This window comes from Elephas maximus, chromosome 25 (assembly GCF_024166365.1).
Source record: "Elephas maximus indicus isolate mEleMax1 chromosome 25, mEleMax1 primary haplotype, whole genome shotgun sequence".
Classification (NCBI taxonomy): Eukaryota; Metazoa; Chordata; class Mammalia; order Proboscidea; family Elephantidae; genus Elephas; species Elephas maximus.
The window spans coordinates 37,413,932-37,429,847 of NC_064843.1; the positions used below are offsets into that span (position 1 = coordinate 37,413,932).

General features: G+C 45.4%; 1 protein-coding gene across 3 annotated transcripts in view; it reads right to left on the minus strand.

Moving 5' to 3' along the window:
* Positions 1–7,504, minus strand: part of HCK (HCK proto-oncogene, Src family tyrosine kinase) — a 51,242-nt gene extending 43,738 nt beyond the window's left edge. The window contains exon 1 of one of the 3 annotated variants that reach the window (XM_049869440.1): positions 7,244–7,504. The gene's annotated coding sequence lies outside the window, so the exon portion shown is untranslated. The remainder of the gene's footprint in view (positions 1–7,243) is intronic. The other 2 variants (XM_049869439.1, XM_049869438.1) reach the window with 2 other exon arrangements.
* Between the last annotated feature and the right edge of the window lie 8,412 nt (positions 7,505–15,916).

Sequence of the window (15,916 nt, forward strand, 5' to 3'; positions counted from 1 at the left end):
AGGCTTATTTTTTGGGTAAAGGTAGTGAGGAAAATTCAGAAGCCACTTAGGAAAAAGACCAACCAAGAAGGTGTATCTCACCCAGCACCAGCTCAGTCGTGAGAAATACTGCCTCAACAGCCCTCCTTGCCTCCCTCCCCTGTATTCTCAAGAAATCTAGGACCTAACTCCTCCTCCTTGTATCCTACAGGTTCAGAGAAAAAGCTTCTCTGGCCCCAATCAAAACTCTGGTTCAGAATACAAATTCCCTTGGCAAAGGAAATTCTTGTAAGGGATTGCAATTCATACTCAAGTGTTAAGGGCTGATGGCAAAGTCTTCCCTGATAGCAGGTTTTGATAGAAGAGAAATTAGGTACTAGACCCATCAGAGTAAGGTCAGGATGAATGGAATACAGACCCTATTAAGCTGAGGGTACTGAGCTGTGCTTAGAAAGTACCTGGCACATTGTAGGCCCTCCATATACATTTGCGGAATGAATGTAACATGTTCAGTCCTCTATAGGCCTCACCATACTTGGCTGAAGTCATCAGGACCAGAAGAATTACGAACCTGTTTTTCAGTTGTGGAAATGGAGGGCCATGGGAGAGAAGGTCCCTCAGCTGCTCAGTGGCAGGTAGAACTGGAATCCAGCTCTCCTGCCTCTCATCCTCCATTGGGGTCAGAGGAATGGATGGGAAGGGGAAGAATCCAAATAGGAAGCTGAGAAAAGCAGACTGCCAGGGCCCAGCCTCAAGCCTGCCCAGCTAGAGGAACTTTCCCTTCCCAGAACTGCTCAGCCGTGGGGGTGGGGGAAAGGTCTTCTTCCAACAGGGGCCAATTCGCTAAGGAGTTTCCTTGGAACTCCCTTGGAATAATTTTACCTCTAAGTTAAGCAAGGGGCTGGGCAGTTTGAAAAATGTGGGATGGGATCTGATCTGAAGTCAGACAGGTCTGGATTTGAATCTCCATTCTGCCTCTTACAGATCAGAGCCTTTAAAAATGTAAGTTAGATCATGGCAGACCTCATAATCTGGGCTCCCTGTGACCTCGCTGACCTGTCTCCTACCAACCCTCCCTTGGTCACTCCATTCCAGCCACACCAGCCTCCTTGCTATTCCTCAACTCACCAACAATGCTTCTTCTACCTCAGGGCCTTTGCATGTACTGCCTCCTGGTTCTTCAGATAGTGTCCTTTACTTCATCCAGCTCTCTTCCCGTATCCCATCTTTTCAGAGAAGCCTTCCCTCATCACCCTGACTAAGACAGGAACTCCCATTCCTAACTTCCATCACTTTCTAGGCCCTTACTAGCTTTATCTTTCATGACTCTAATCGCCACCTATGGTGGCCATGAGGATGTCCCTCTCAGATCTCCAAGTGCAGAGAGGATAATGGAGCGATAGCTCTAGCTGCTCTGCTTTGAAGTCCATCATTGCTCTCAAGGGCTGCTCGCAGTCAATGACTGAGGCAGGCCTGTGCCTGGGGACCTCTAATGGGTGACTTTGGCCCACGGGCTCCCTGATAGCCTCACTGAACTTTCCTTGGAACTGCACTACAGCCTAAGACGCTTCTACCTTCCCTTCTTTCTTCCCTCTCTCGCTTTCCCCCTCCCTGTCTTCCTTCCTTCTCTTTTTCATTCTGGGTCAGACTTGCCTTGGCATCTGATGGCTCTCCCAGCCTCTCCTGGTTTCCTCTCCATATTTTCTTACACGCGTTTCCTATGATAAATTTCTTGCATATTTCATCCCATTTGGAGTCTGCTTCTCAAAGAACTTGGGCTAACACACCTAATACCTCACATATTACTTTGTTTTTATTGTCTGTCCTTCGCTAGAATGTAAGGCCCACGAGGGTAAGGATGACTTTGTTTAGTTCATTAAAACTGGGACACAGTCAGGTGTTCAATAAATTTAATCAAGATTGAATCAAGTCCCCTTTCAGCTCCTGGATGGCACAGTTTCCACGTCTGAACCGTAGTGATGACTGTGGAGAAGAACTATCCCTATTTGCTCATTTCTGCTTGGAGAACAGAACTGGCTCTCATCTTTCCTTGGCCAGAGTTGAGTGGAGGTTGTCCCCTTCAGAAAGCACATGGTAGCCAGTTTGTCCTGGGGCAACTTTTAACTCTAATTTCCCATGATGCTCTAAGGTAGGCTGCCCCCAAACCTGTCCTCCACAAAGAGAGCACTCAGAGCCACGATAACACATGCTCATGGCCCTTTTTGCAGTATATATATATATATATATATATATATATATATATATATATATATATATATATATATATATGGAAACCCTGGTGGCATAGTGGTTAAGAGTTACGGCTGCTAGCCAAAAAGTCAATAGTTTGAATCTGCCAGGTGCTCCTCGGAAAGTCTACAGGGCAGTTCTACTCTGTCCCGTGGGGTCGCTATGAGTCGGAATGGACTTGACAGCAGTGGGTTTAGGTGGATATATATACATTTGTATATACAGTCATATATACAAATATATAGAATTGTATGTTTATATATATTTATTCAAATGTATCATTTACCTTTTATTCCATATAAATATATTATGTATTTATAATATAAATATACGGTCATATTTATATATATGTTATAATAAGAAAAATATATATGATAATATATATATGACAGAGTTCCAGACCTCAGTTTCTTTCATTTTTGTGTAGTGTATGTTTTGTTTTGAAAATTACCTTTTATCAGCCAAAGAAAACATTAGTACCTTCTTGTTAAAAATGAAAACCTTACAGATGAATCTAAGGGACCCTTGGGTCACTCCCTTCACAGACCACTCTCACCACCGCCCCCATAACCTCTACCAACATTCCACGTGCGTCCTTCCCAGACCCCTGCCTCTGAGTTCGCATACAGGTAACTGAAGCAGATGCTGCTGGTGCTTCACCTCATCACTCCACCCTTTACCATTTTGGAAAACTCACTGGGCTTCCAACTACCAGCATGTGTATCTCTTGGTCGGAGAGATTTCTCTGTGGTCCCTTGAAGCGTGCTCTGCCCATGAGCTTGGCAGGCCAGAAGTGTTAGACAATTATCCCCTCAGGAGAAGCCCCCCCAATCAATGACCCATGGAAGAAGTGGATACATATCCTAATTCTCTCACCTCTGGGACATGTTCTACACTGCCTCCTAGAGTCGCCCAGCAGGACTGAGCTCCATCTGCCCCCCCCACCCCCCTCCATGGTAAACTTGCTTGGTAACACATCTTTATTAGTGACCTTTTCTTCTCTGTCTCACTTTCCCAGTCTCCTACCAGACTTTTTGGGCATCAGCTCCTATATGAACTATTTGCACTTGAAACCTTGTCTAGGGTCTGCTTCTGTGGAAACTCAAACTAAGACATATATACCCATAGAAAATATGGAATGTCATTTTATATGTATGTGTTTTATCATAAAAGGAATTGTGCCACATGAATAGAATAGCATCTTTTCTATCCCCATTTTTCAAATGAGGAAACTGAGACTCAGAAAGTGCAGGGATTTGCCCAACGCATCACTACTTCCATGACACAGAGTTAGCACACAAATTCACATCTGTGCTCCATCTGCCGTTCTTCGTTTCTCCAGCAGAGATAAGGGTGGGACTCCTATCTCATGGGTGCACTTATGTCTCCTGGGCCGAAGGACTTCAGGGTGATTGTGGAAGCTCAGGTGGGTGCCGTTAGGGCAGAATTAGGAATACAAGCTGCAGTGCAGCACCATGCAGAGGGTGGCCATAGGCACGAGCCAAGAGCAAGGGCGCATTTTACTTTTGAGCAAGGATTTCCTCTGCATCATTACCCAATGCCTCTAAGTGTACACTGAAACTTCCAGTCTTGGGGTGGGGAAAACTGGAGAAACGGAGTAGGGACCAAATTGTTACAGGGGGTTATTTAGAAAGATAGAGGCTGAGAGAGGTTGTACCACTAACTTGTGTGACTTTGGGAAAGTTACTTACCCTCTCTGTGCCTCACAATTCTTTTCGATAAAAAGGGAGGCCTTGTCACTATTGGAAGGTTGGGCTTAAAAACTGAAGTGGCTCTAGGGGCCTGGTGGGTTTGCACATGAGTGGACCAGGCAACGGTGGTACAAACTCTACAGCCCAGGCCCGGTTCATGGCTCATCCCTATTTAGCTCCACCAGTATTGCCATGAGGGAATAGCAGAGCACAGGAGACCTAGGTTCTAGTCCCGGGACTGCTGCTTGTCTAATTTTTCAGAAGACAGGAATCCAGATTTACGTGAACTCTATTGATTTTAAATGTCAGCAACTGATTAGAAAGAATCACAATATGGCCAAGTGAAATACACCTATGGGCTGAAATATCTAAGGCAGGCGAGGGCAGAGGTCGTTCAACATTCGTTTGTTAACGTTTGTCCATTCAATATATTTTGAGGGCCTAATGAGCGCTAGGAGTCAAAATTGACCCATGGCACACAACAACAACCATGAGTCAGGTGTTAGGGACACAGTGGTTTACAAGGCAGACATGTCCATGCCCCCGAGAAATTTTCTTTCTAGAAGAATTAATTCCAAGCCCTGGCTGCCAGTTCTCTGAGCACAGACACCCTTCTCCTCACCCGCTGGGGCAAGGGCCCTCAGACATCAGTTTTTTGGGCTGACGGTAGAGGTATGCTTCCAGTTTTCAAGCATCTACTAAATGCCAGGCACAGTGAACAAGGTGGATGAGGATTCTTGACCTTGTGCAGTGAAAATGTGAGACCTGGGAGGTCAGCAGAACCAGATTCTTCTCTCGTTTCTGCCCCAGACTCCCTGGTTGACCCTTCCAGGCCTACCTGTCCTCTCCCCAAGGGGAGGGAGAGAGGGGCCCCTTCAGGGAAGCCATCAGCCCCTTGGCATTGCCCTCAAGTAATACCTGCAGGAACCCCGAGGCTATGGCCCCTGGACACTCTGCTAACTCAGAGCCAAAGCACTCTTAAATCTCGCTTTTCTGGCAAAGATTAGACAGGCCTATAAAACAAACAATAACCCAAGTGAGAATATGCTCCTTAGTGCAATCAGATATATGAGACCAAATGGGCACCTCCTGCCCAAAGGCAAGATGAGAAGGCAGGAAGGGACAGGAACTGGACCAATGGACACAGGGAAGGCGAGGTAGAAAGGAACAGCATGCTGTCCCATTGGGGGGACTGCAACCAATGTCATAAAATAATATGTTTATAAATTTTTGAATGAGAAATTAACTCGAGCTGTAACCTTTCATCTAAGGCACAATTTTAAAAAGAAAGAAAGAAAAGGATGGTCCCCGCAGCATCTTTTATAGCAGTGAATACCTGGGAACAACCTGAAGGTCCACCAACAGGGAAAAGAGAAACAATGTGGGTGGTCACTCACTGGGACACTCCTCTGCAGTTAAAAGGAATGAAGGGACCATTATTTCTCGTCATGGGTAGACTCTGACAGCTTAATGATGTGAAGGAAAAAAAGAAAGAAAGAAATTGCAGAAGACTCTTACAGTTAGGTAATATTTATGTAGATGTCAAGAAAGAAAACAATTCTGTGTGTTGTTTATTGATGCATTACATATATATGCAGTAAATTTATAAAAACATGGACTGGAAGGGCTGTAATTTATGACAGTGGTAGACTCAGGAGGGAGAGAAACAAGACTGGGAGGGATATGGGCGAGGGGTTCGATTTCATGTTACTTTTAGTAATTTCATTAAAAAAAAAACTCGGAAGTAAGCATGACAAAATGCTAACATTTGTTAATTCCTGGTATTGGGTTCCTGGGATATTTAGTGTATTAGTCTCTTTGCTTTTCTGTATTTTTAAAAATCTCCACTTCCCCAATAAGGGATAGTGACAAGAAAGCTGTGGGATAAGGGAACTGATATCTATTAAGACCTTTCTCTGCACCAGCCATACATTAGGTCAGTGGTTCTCAAAGTGTGATCCCGGAACCAGCAGCACCAGCATCGTTTGAGACTGCAAATTCTCTGGGGCCCTGCCCCAGACTACTAAATCACAAACTCTGGGGCTGGGGCCCAGCAATCTGTGTTTTAACAAGCCCTCCAGGTGATGCTGATGTATTGCTAAATTTGAGAACCACTGGGTTAGACCTTAATAGCTACGACAATCCAGCCACTAGTTGCCAAGTTCATTCCAACTCATGGCAACCCCATGTGTGTCAGAGAACTGTGCTACGTGGGGTTTTCGATGACTGATTTTTTCTCCCCCAGAAGTAGATTGCCAGGCCTTTCTTCTGAGGTGCCTCTGGGTGGACTTGAACTTGCATCCTTTCTGTTATCTGGAGCCGGTTAATCATTTGCATCACCCAGGGACTCTGAAGCTATGGCAACAAATTAAGCATGTATACCTATCAGGCGGTCTCTAAGAGCTTTCCCCTAAGTAACTCAATTTAATCCTCTAAACAACTCTGTGATGGAGGTATTATTATTTTTATTCCCAGGAAACCCAGGCACAGAAAGGCCAAATCCCCTACCCGAGTCCTCTCCCTTAACCACTACACTAAACGGTCTCTTTTTAAGAGGCAACAACCTCACGTACACAACCTCTCACAAACTCTAGCTCACTGTAGCAGTTGAGGAAGGAATTAATAGCCCTGTTTTACCAATAAGGAAACTGGGATTCAGAGAAATGAAGTGACTTGCCCAAGGTCTCATAACATCCTGTGGTCTCCCCAAGAGGTTTTGGGGTTTGACTCAGACCTCTTGGGGGTCCCGGCCAAGACCGGCAGGGAAAGGGAGCTCAAGGAGTTGGCCCAGCTGCTACCCCGCCTGGGTGTGGCTCATAGGTCACGCCCCCACCCAGCTGCCCCCTTCCCGCTCCGGCCTGGGCCGGAGGGGATCTCGACCAGCTGCCAGCCCGCTGTGACTTGTCATCCTCCCCCACTGAAAACCTGAAAGGCCCTCCCCTCCCGTCTGCTCATGGGAGCCGCATCCCTTCCTTCTCTTTTTTTTTTTTGCAGAAGGGGAACCTGGACGGCAAGAGAAGTGGCACTCGAGCACAAAGTCACTCAGCCCTCCCTTTGGGCTACCCAGGCTCCCAGCTGGGCCATGGCAGTTCCTCCTTGACCTGGGCACCCACCTGTCCCCGTTGGTCCTCTATCCCACCGCCTGTCCGCGGCTCCCCGGACGCGCTCTGCTCCCGCCCCTCCGACTGGCTGCACCCACAGGCAGCCCTGCCCAAGACCCCGGGCTCCCTCCGCCGCCCGAGGACCCCGAGCTCACCGGCCAGGTGCTATCCCCCCGCCACCGGCCTGTCCGCGACACTCACCTGGGTGCCCGCTCCTCGTCTCGCGGGCAGCCCGGATTCTCGCAGCTCGGGCGCCCCCCCAGCTTAGCAGCCCCCGGGGTTCCGGGGCGCCCGAGCCTGGAGGAAAACGGAGTGACTTTCGAGAAGAAAATACTGGGGCGCGGCTCCCAGGGGCTTCGGAGCCGCGGGCCTTCTCGGACTTTTCTCCAGCTGAACCGGCTCGGTCCCCTCCCACTCGCCTCTGAGCCTGGGCGGAGCCGGGGGGCTGGAACCGGGGACTCGCGGGCGCCCACAGGCCAGAGGTACTTTAGCCCCGCCCCGCCGGTGTTAACCCCTCCCCAAAGGAGCCTGACCCCTTCCCCCAAATTCTAACCCCACCCCAAGAATTCTAACCCTTTCCCTGGGGAGCCTACCCTGGGTGCACTCCTCCCAGGAGCCGGGATTTTTAACTCCGCCCACTGGAGGCTTTTAACACAGCCGTCAAAGGTCCTCACCCCGCCCCAAGGATTTTAACCCGTCCCTCAAAGAAGCTAGCCCCCATCTCCTCCTCCCCGTATCGTGACACCGCCCCTAATATACTCTAACCTCGCCTCGGAAGGAGCCTAATCCAGTCCCCGAAGGATTCCAAACCTTGCCCCTAGGGCTTCTAACCCGCCCTCCAGAGAACCCTAACCCGGCCCCCTCCTCCTAAGATCGTAACTGTGACCGCAGAGGATTTTCGATTCCACTTCTAAAGGATTTTTAGCCTCGCCCACCATAGATTTCTAATCCTGCCCCCAGGGATTTTAACTCCTCTAATTTTTTATTAGTTCTAAAGGAGCCCTGGTGGCACAGTGGTTAAAGCGATCCACTGCTAACCCAAAGGTCGGCGGCTCGAAACCACCAGCCGCTCCGAGGAAGTAAGATGTGGCAGCCTGCATCCTAAAGGTTTACAGCCTTGGAAACCCTATGAGTCGGAATCCACTCTACGGCAGTGGGTTTCTGGTTCTTCCAATGATTCTAACCAGGTTCTCAAGATTTATAGCTCTAACCCTAGGAATTCTAATCCCACTCCTGAGTGATTCCCGCGTTTGTTCCAGAAGGATTTTAACCTCCCCCTCAGGACTCTAACCCTGCTCACCCGAAGGTTCTAATCCGCCCCCCCCCCCGGGATTCTAACTCCACCTATCAAAGGATTCGAATCCCTCTTTTCAAAGACTCCAACTTAGTCCTGAAGGGTCCTAACCCCCACCTTGTCTCTCCCAGCAGGGTCCTAACCTGCCCCCCCCCCAATTCTAATCCCTCCCTTGTCCACCAACTCCCTAAAGAACCTAACTCGGTTGCCCTCCCTCCTCAAGATTCTAACCTAGTTTCCCCATCTCCCTTCATCCCACAGGAGTCTAACCTGGTACTCCACCCTCCTCTGCTTTAAGTTCCTTCTCTGGGGATCCCGAAGTCCTCGCCACCTCTGGGTCTCCCCATCCACCCGCCTTTTAGCCCAGGCGCCTCTCCCACGCTGCATCCCTGGCCTTCCCGGCCCTTCTGTGGTCAGTGGTTTCCCGTCCACAGGCCCTGCCCTAGTCAAACGCCATGCAAAGCTCTGCGCCCGCAAAACTGCCCTTGGCTGGTTCCTGCCCATTTCCTGGCAACACAGACAGCTTCCCAAATTGAGAAGGGTGGACAGGAGGCAGAAGGGTGACTGGATGGGATCCGGCTCAGCGCTGGAGAAGAGCACAACCCATCTGCCCCTGGAAAAGAGAGGAACTGTCACCCTAAATTCTACCAGACACAACTTTAAAATGTACTGTGTCTCTCTCTTCCACAGCCACAAGCCAGCTCTGGCTACCGTTGTCTCTTATTCATTCATTCATTCATTCATTCATTCATTCATTCATTCATTCATTCAGCAGTACTGTGTAGGACACTGTGCTGAGCGCTGGGATAAGTCAAGCTTCTCATACTCGGTACTCTGGACTTTTGGACTTAAAATTTTTCTTGAAAGGGGGCTAATCCTGTGAATTGCAGGCTTTTCAGCAGCGTTCCTGACCTCTACCCCCTAGATCCACCACCTGTGTACTTGCATGAACAATCAACACCCATGGAGGCAGCAGTCAAGAAATCAAAGGACAAATTGCATGGGGCAAATCTGCTGCGAAAGATCTCTTTAAAGTGTTAATAAGCGAAGATGTCACTTTGAGGACTAAGGTGCACTTGACCCAAATATATGAGGTCTTTTTGACCGCCTCATATGCATGCAAAAGCTGAACAATGAAAAAGGAAGACGGAAGAGTGAATGCATTCAAATTGTGACGTTGGTGAAGAATATTGTTGGAAAAACAACAAATTAGTCTTAGAAGAAATACAACCAGAATGCTCCTTGGGAGCAAAGGAGACTTTGGCTTCTTTATTCTGGACACATCATCGGGAAAGACCAATTGCTAGAAAAAGACATCACGGTTGGTAAAGCAGTTGTTGTTAGGTGCTGTCAAGTTGGTTCCGACTCATAGTGATTCTATGCACAACAGAACAAAACATTGCTCTATCCCCCGCCATCCTCTCAATCGTTATGCTTAAGCCCATTGTTGCAGCCACTGTGTCAATCCATCTCATTGAGGGTCTTCCCCTTTTTCACTGACCCTCTACTTAACCAAGCATGATGTCCTCCTCCAGGGACTGATCCCTTCTGACAACATGTCCAAAGCATGTGAGACATAGTCTCGCCGTCCTGGTAAAGTGTCTGTTAGTTTGTCATACCGTGGGGCCTTGCGTGTTGCTGTGATGCTGGAAGCTATGCCACTGGTATTCAAATATTAGTAAGGTCACCCATGGTGGACAGGTTTAAGCTGAGTTTCCAGACTAAGACAGACTAGGAAGAAGGACCTGGCAGTCTACTTCTGAAAAGATTTAGCCAGTGAAACCTGGTAAAGCAGAGAGTCAGCTGAAATGAGGGAAACCCTGAATGAGATGGATTGACTCATTAGCCAAAACAATGGACTCAAACATACCAATGATCATGAAGATGGTGCAGGACCAGGCAACGTTTCCTTCTCTTATACATAAGGTTGTTGTGAGTGGAAGCCGACTTGATGGCAACTGGCAACTGGCAACTAAGAACAACACACTAGATGCCAGTAGCACACACATCCCCCAGTTGTGAGAGCCAAAAATGTCTCCAGACATTGCCAAATGTCCCCTAAGAGCTCACAACAATGAACAAGAAAGACAATGCCTCTGCTCTTATGTGTTTGGTATATGTGCTTAAATATATGTATATACTTTAAAAAAAAAAAGTAGGAAATGTTTTAAGTGTGTGTTTAATTTACTTGAATCGTACTTATAAATTTCATACTTTTTTCACTCTATCACTGTGCTGTTAATATCTAGCCACGTTGCTGGAGGTACTGGTTGTTCACTGCTTCTAACTACCATGTAATCATTGTTTACATCCTCCACATTTTATTTATCCATTTCCCTAGTCATGGACACCTAGATTGCACCCAACTTTTCACTAACATAAACAATGCCACACTAGGCATCCTTACATACATCCCCTAGTGGACCTGTGTGAAAAGTTTTAAGACTTGCTTTTGCCAAAAATGATAGATACTTGCAGAATGGCTGCCACCCAATTTCTCTCCAACAATTTCCCCATTAACTTCATCAACTTTTGGTATCACCCCCTGGTCTTAATATGAATTCCCCAGAACCAAACCTTAGACAAGGATTCAAGTGAAAGTAGCTGTTTTTTTGGAGACACAGATAACACTGGTAGAGACGTGAGTGAGATAAGGAAGGGAAGGAAACCAATTAAGGAAGCATTATCAAGTGAGCCATCATAAATTGGAACCAACTCAGTGGCAACTAACAATAACATCAAGCAAGTTACCAGTGTGGGCAACTGGAGCTCAGTCCTGCTGGGGAACTCTGGGAGACAGTGTACTCTACCACTTGAGAGTTATCCTACCTGATAGATGAGGTAACTAAGACATTTACACACCAACTCCTGTCAGACAGTGGCTAATGGCTACTCCCAGGCCGTGTCAATGCCTGGGCAGAGAGGGATCCAGCCACCAGAGAGAACCTCCAGGAAGAGATGCCGGTCCTGGTAAAGGCTGAGGGGACATGGGAGGGGTGTTATCTGCATCTGCTACATCTCCTTCCAAATGTTTGCCATTCTGATGGCAGAGGGTCACACAGAGCTGAAACATTCTTCTGTTAATGACCAATTTTCTAATTCATTGCTGTTAAAGTAATGTTGTTATAAAAATTCCTGTACATGTTCCCAAATCTCTTATCAACTTTATTGTGGTATAATTTTCATACAATAAAATGCAACCTTTATAAATGTACAGTTTGATGAGTTTTAACAAATATGCACACCAGTGTAACTACCTCCTCAATCAAGATACAGAACATTTTCATTGCCCCAAAAAGTTCCCTTATGTCCTGTTGCAGCCAACGCCTCCCACCCCTGGCTTTAGATAACCACTGATCTGCTTTTTGTCATCGTAGATTAGCTTTGTCTTATCTAGAATTTCACATGATGCAATCATATTGTATGTTCTCTTTTGTATCTGTCTTCTTTCAATCACATATTGCTTTTGAGATTCTCCATGGATCTCAGTTCTCAGGTTCCAGTGGTTTGCTCCTGTTCACTGCCGAGTAGAATTCCGTAAACACATGTATCACTTTGTTTATCCAGTCACTTGCTGATAGACATTTGGGTTGTTTTCAGTTTTTAGCTATATGAATAATGCCGTTATAAACATTTATTTACGAGTCTTTGTGTGGACATGTTTTAATTTCTCTTGGTAAATACTTAAGAGTAGAATTGCTGAGTCACGTAGCAAGTGTATGTTTAACTTTACATTAAACTACTAAATTGCTTTTCAAGGTGGATATATTTTATATTCTCACCAGCAATGTATAATTTCCAGTTGCTCCACAACCCTGGTGGCATAGTGGTTAAGTGCTACAGCTGCTAACCAAAGGGTTGGCAGTTCAAATCCTCCAGGCGCTCCTTGGAAACTCTGCAGGGCAGTTCTACTCTGTCCTATAGAGTCGCGACAAGTCAGAATCGACTCGACGGCACTGGGTTTGGTTTTTTGGTTTGGTCCACGTTCTTGCCAACATTTGGCATTGCTGTTCTTTTAAATTTTTTAAATATTTCCCATCTAGATCATATTAACATCAAAAACTTTCATAAATTGCAAATTTTATTCTAAAACTTTGCATTATCAGTCTTAGGGATGGCAAATGTTTTTTTTTAATTGTGATTTAGGTGAAAGTTTACAGCTCAGTTTCTCATTCAAAAATTTATACACATATTGTTTTGTGATATTAGTTGCAATCCCCACAATGTGACAGCACACTCCCCCTTTCTACCCTGGGTTGCCTGTGTCCGTTCGACCAGTTTCTGTCCCTTCCTGCCTTCTCATCCTGCTTTTGGATAGGAGCTGCCCATTTCGTCTCATTTATTTGATTGAACTAAGAAGCACATTCCTCACATGTATTATTTTTTGTTTTACAGGCCTGTCTAACCTTTGTCTGAAGAGTGCGCTTTGGGAATGTTTCCAGTTCTGGCTTAAACAGAGCTTCCGGTGTCCATAGTTTTGGGGTTCCTCCAGTTTCTGTCAGACCATTAAGTCTGGTGTTTTTACCTGAATTTGAGTTCTGTTCTACCTTTTTCACCTGCTCTGTCCAGGACTCTCTGTTGTGTTCCCTGTCAGGGCGGTCATTAGTGGCAGCCGGGCACTATCTAATTCTTCTTTTCTCAGGCGATGGAGTCTCTGGTTCATTTGGTCCTTGTAGAACAATTTCTTTTTAAACTATGTTATGCCTGTTGACCTAGATGTCCTCCAAAACTGTGGTACCTAGGCCTCAGCCCCAGCTACTGTGTTTCTTAAAGTGTTTGGATGTGTTTAGGAAACTGCTGTTGCTGTGGTCCAGTTGTGCTGACTTCCCCTGTATTGTATGTTGTCCTTCCGTTCATCGAAGTTGACCCTTGCCTACTATCTAGTTAGTGATTTCTCCTTCCCCTCCCTCCCCACCCTCATAACCATCAAAGAATGCTTTTTTCCTGTTTTTAAACCTTTTCTTGAGTTCTTATAATAGTGGTCTCATACAACATCTGTCCTTTTGTGACTGACTTATTTCACTCAGCATCATGCCCTCTAGATTCATCCATGTTGTTAGATGTTTCTTGCATTCATCATTGTTCTTTATCGTTGCATAGTATTCCATTGTGTGTATGTACCATGTATTGTTTATCTATTTATCTGTTGATGGGCATTTAGGTTGTTTCCGTCTTTTTGCTATTGTGAATAGTACTACAATGAACATGGGTGTGCATATGTCTATCCGTGTGATGGCTCTTATTTCTCTAGGATATATTCCTAGAAGTAGGATTGCTGGATTGTATGGTATTTCTATTCTAGCTTTTTAAGGAAGTGCCATATCATTTTCCAAAGTGGTTGTAACCATTTTACATTCCCACCAGCAGTGCAGAAGAGTTCCATTCTCCCCACAGTCTCTCCAACGTTTGTTATTTTGGATTAGTGCCAACATTGTTGGAGGGAGATGGTAACTCATTGTTGTTTTGATTTGTATTTCTCTAATGGCTAATGGTCGTGAGCCTTTCCTCACGTATCTGTTAGCTGCCTGGGTGTCTCTTCTTTGAGGAAGTGTCTGTTCATATCATTTGCCTATTTTTTAACTGGATTGTCTTTTTGTTGTTGAAGTGCTGCATTGTCTTGTAGATTTTAGAGATTAGACCCTTATCCGATATATTGTAGCCAAAATTTGTTTTCCAGTCTGTAGGTTCTCTTTTCACTCTTTCCGTGAATTCTTTTGATGAGCATAAACCCGTTGCCATCGAGTCGATTCTGACTTATAGCAACCCTATAGGACAGAGTAGAACTGCCCCATAGAGTTTCCAAGGAGCACCTGGTGGATTCAAATTGCCCACCTTTTGGTTAGCAGCATAGCACTTAACTACTATGCCACCAGGGTTTCCTTGATGAGCGTGTTTGATTTTTAGGGGCTCGCAGTTATCTAGTTTCTTTTCTGGTGTTTGTGCATTGCTAGTTATGGCTTGCATACTATTAGTGCCATGTATTAGGGCCCCTAATGTTGTCTCTATTTTTTCTTCCATGATCTGTATCATTTTAGATTTCATATTTAGGTCTTCAATCCATTTTGAGTTAGTTTGTGTGTATGGTGTGAGGTATCGGTCCTGTTTCATTTTTTACAGATGGACATCCTGTTATGCCAGCACCATTTGTTAAAGAGACTGTCTTTTCCCCCATTTAATGGACTTTAAGCCTTTGCCCAATATCAGCTGCTCAGAAGTAAATATATAAATAAATCTTCATGAACTTGGGTTAGGCAAAGTCTTCTTAGATATGATACAATAGATGACTTGAACTTCATCAAAATTAAAATTTTTGGTGTTAAAAATGCTACTAGTGCCCTCATTTACATTTTTTCATTTAGTCTACGTAAAATAGAGATGATTATAAATGATGACCCAGAGAATTTAAGACACTTACCCAAGGTCACACAGCCAGTGAGTGTTGGAGCAGGGATTCAAACCCAGGCTCGTGTGCCACCAGTGTGCCTCCAAAAGCCGTGCTCATAACCACTACGCAAAATGCAGTAAGTCTGCCCTGGAGATTGAGGAGTATAGAGAGAGGTGTGGAGGACACAACTCAGGGCAGGAGCTAAGAAACAAGGCAGGCTTCACCTTGCAGTGGGTCAGATGCCGGCTCTTTCAAAAATATATTTCCCTATTTCTATGGGCATTTGCATTTCATATTTCAAATTCCTTGGGACAACTGTTCATTGTTCTGCATTCAAAACAGGACGGGGTGGGGGTGGGGAGAGCCATAGTCATTATTTCAGGGCTCAGGTATTTCCCCTTTTTATTGCAAAATAGCCAGTGTTCATATCACCCTACCAAGCAGAAGATCACAGCTGCCCCCATTGTCCAGGAGGGGCAAATGAAAATTCAAGAAGACCAGCCCTTGAATAACTCACAAAAGCCCCCAGCATGTTCTGACTTCCCTTCTCAAAGCACTCCTTCCTCCTCCAATCTTCTCTAGTCCCCCATCCTAACTTGTTTTTCTCCAGAGAACCTGTCACCACCAGGCATTATAGTATGTACTAACCTGTTATTGTCTGACTCCTCTGCTTTTTTGCAAGTTCCACGCAGGTACTATTTATGTGCCCATTGTACAAGTGAAGAAATGAAAGCTGGAGGTTTATGAAGAACCAGTGAGTCGGGGAGAGCAGCTAGGAGTACACAGCAAGGTGTGTATAAGTTTTTCTATGAGAGATTGACTTTATTTGTAAACTTTCACTTAAAGCACAATTAAAAAAAAAGAACCAGTGATTGGTAGCACTAGGATTCGTTTTTTTGTGTGTTTGAATGGTAAAATATACAAGTTGGAATCAACTCGAAGGCAACAGGTCTGTTTTTTTTTTTTGGTTTGGTGACAGAATATACATAACAAAACATTGGCCTTCACAGCCATTTTTAAATGACATTCAGTGGCATTAATTCTGTTTCCCATGTTGTGGAATCATCAACAGTATCAGTTTCTAAACTTTCTTCTCACACTTAACAGAAGCTCAGTATTCCTTAAGCAGTAGCTCCTCCTTTCCCCCTCCCACCCACCACCCCTGGAAACCTTTAATAAAATTTGGTCTCTATGC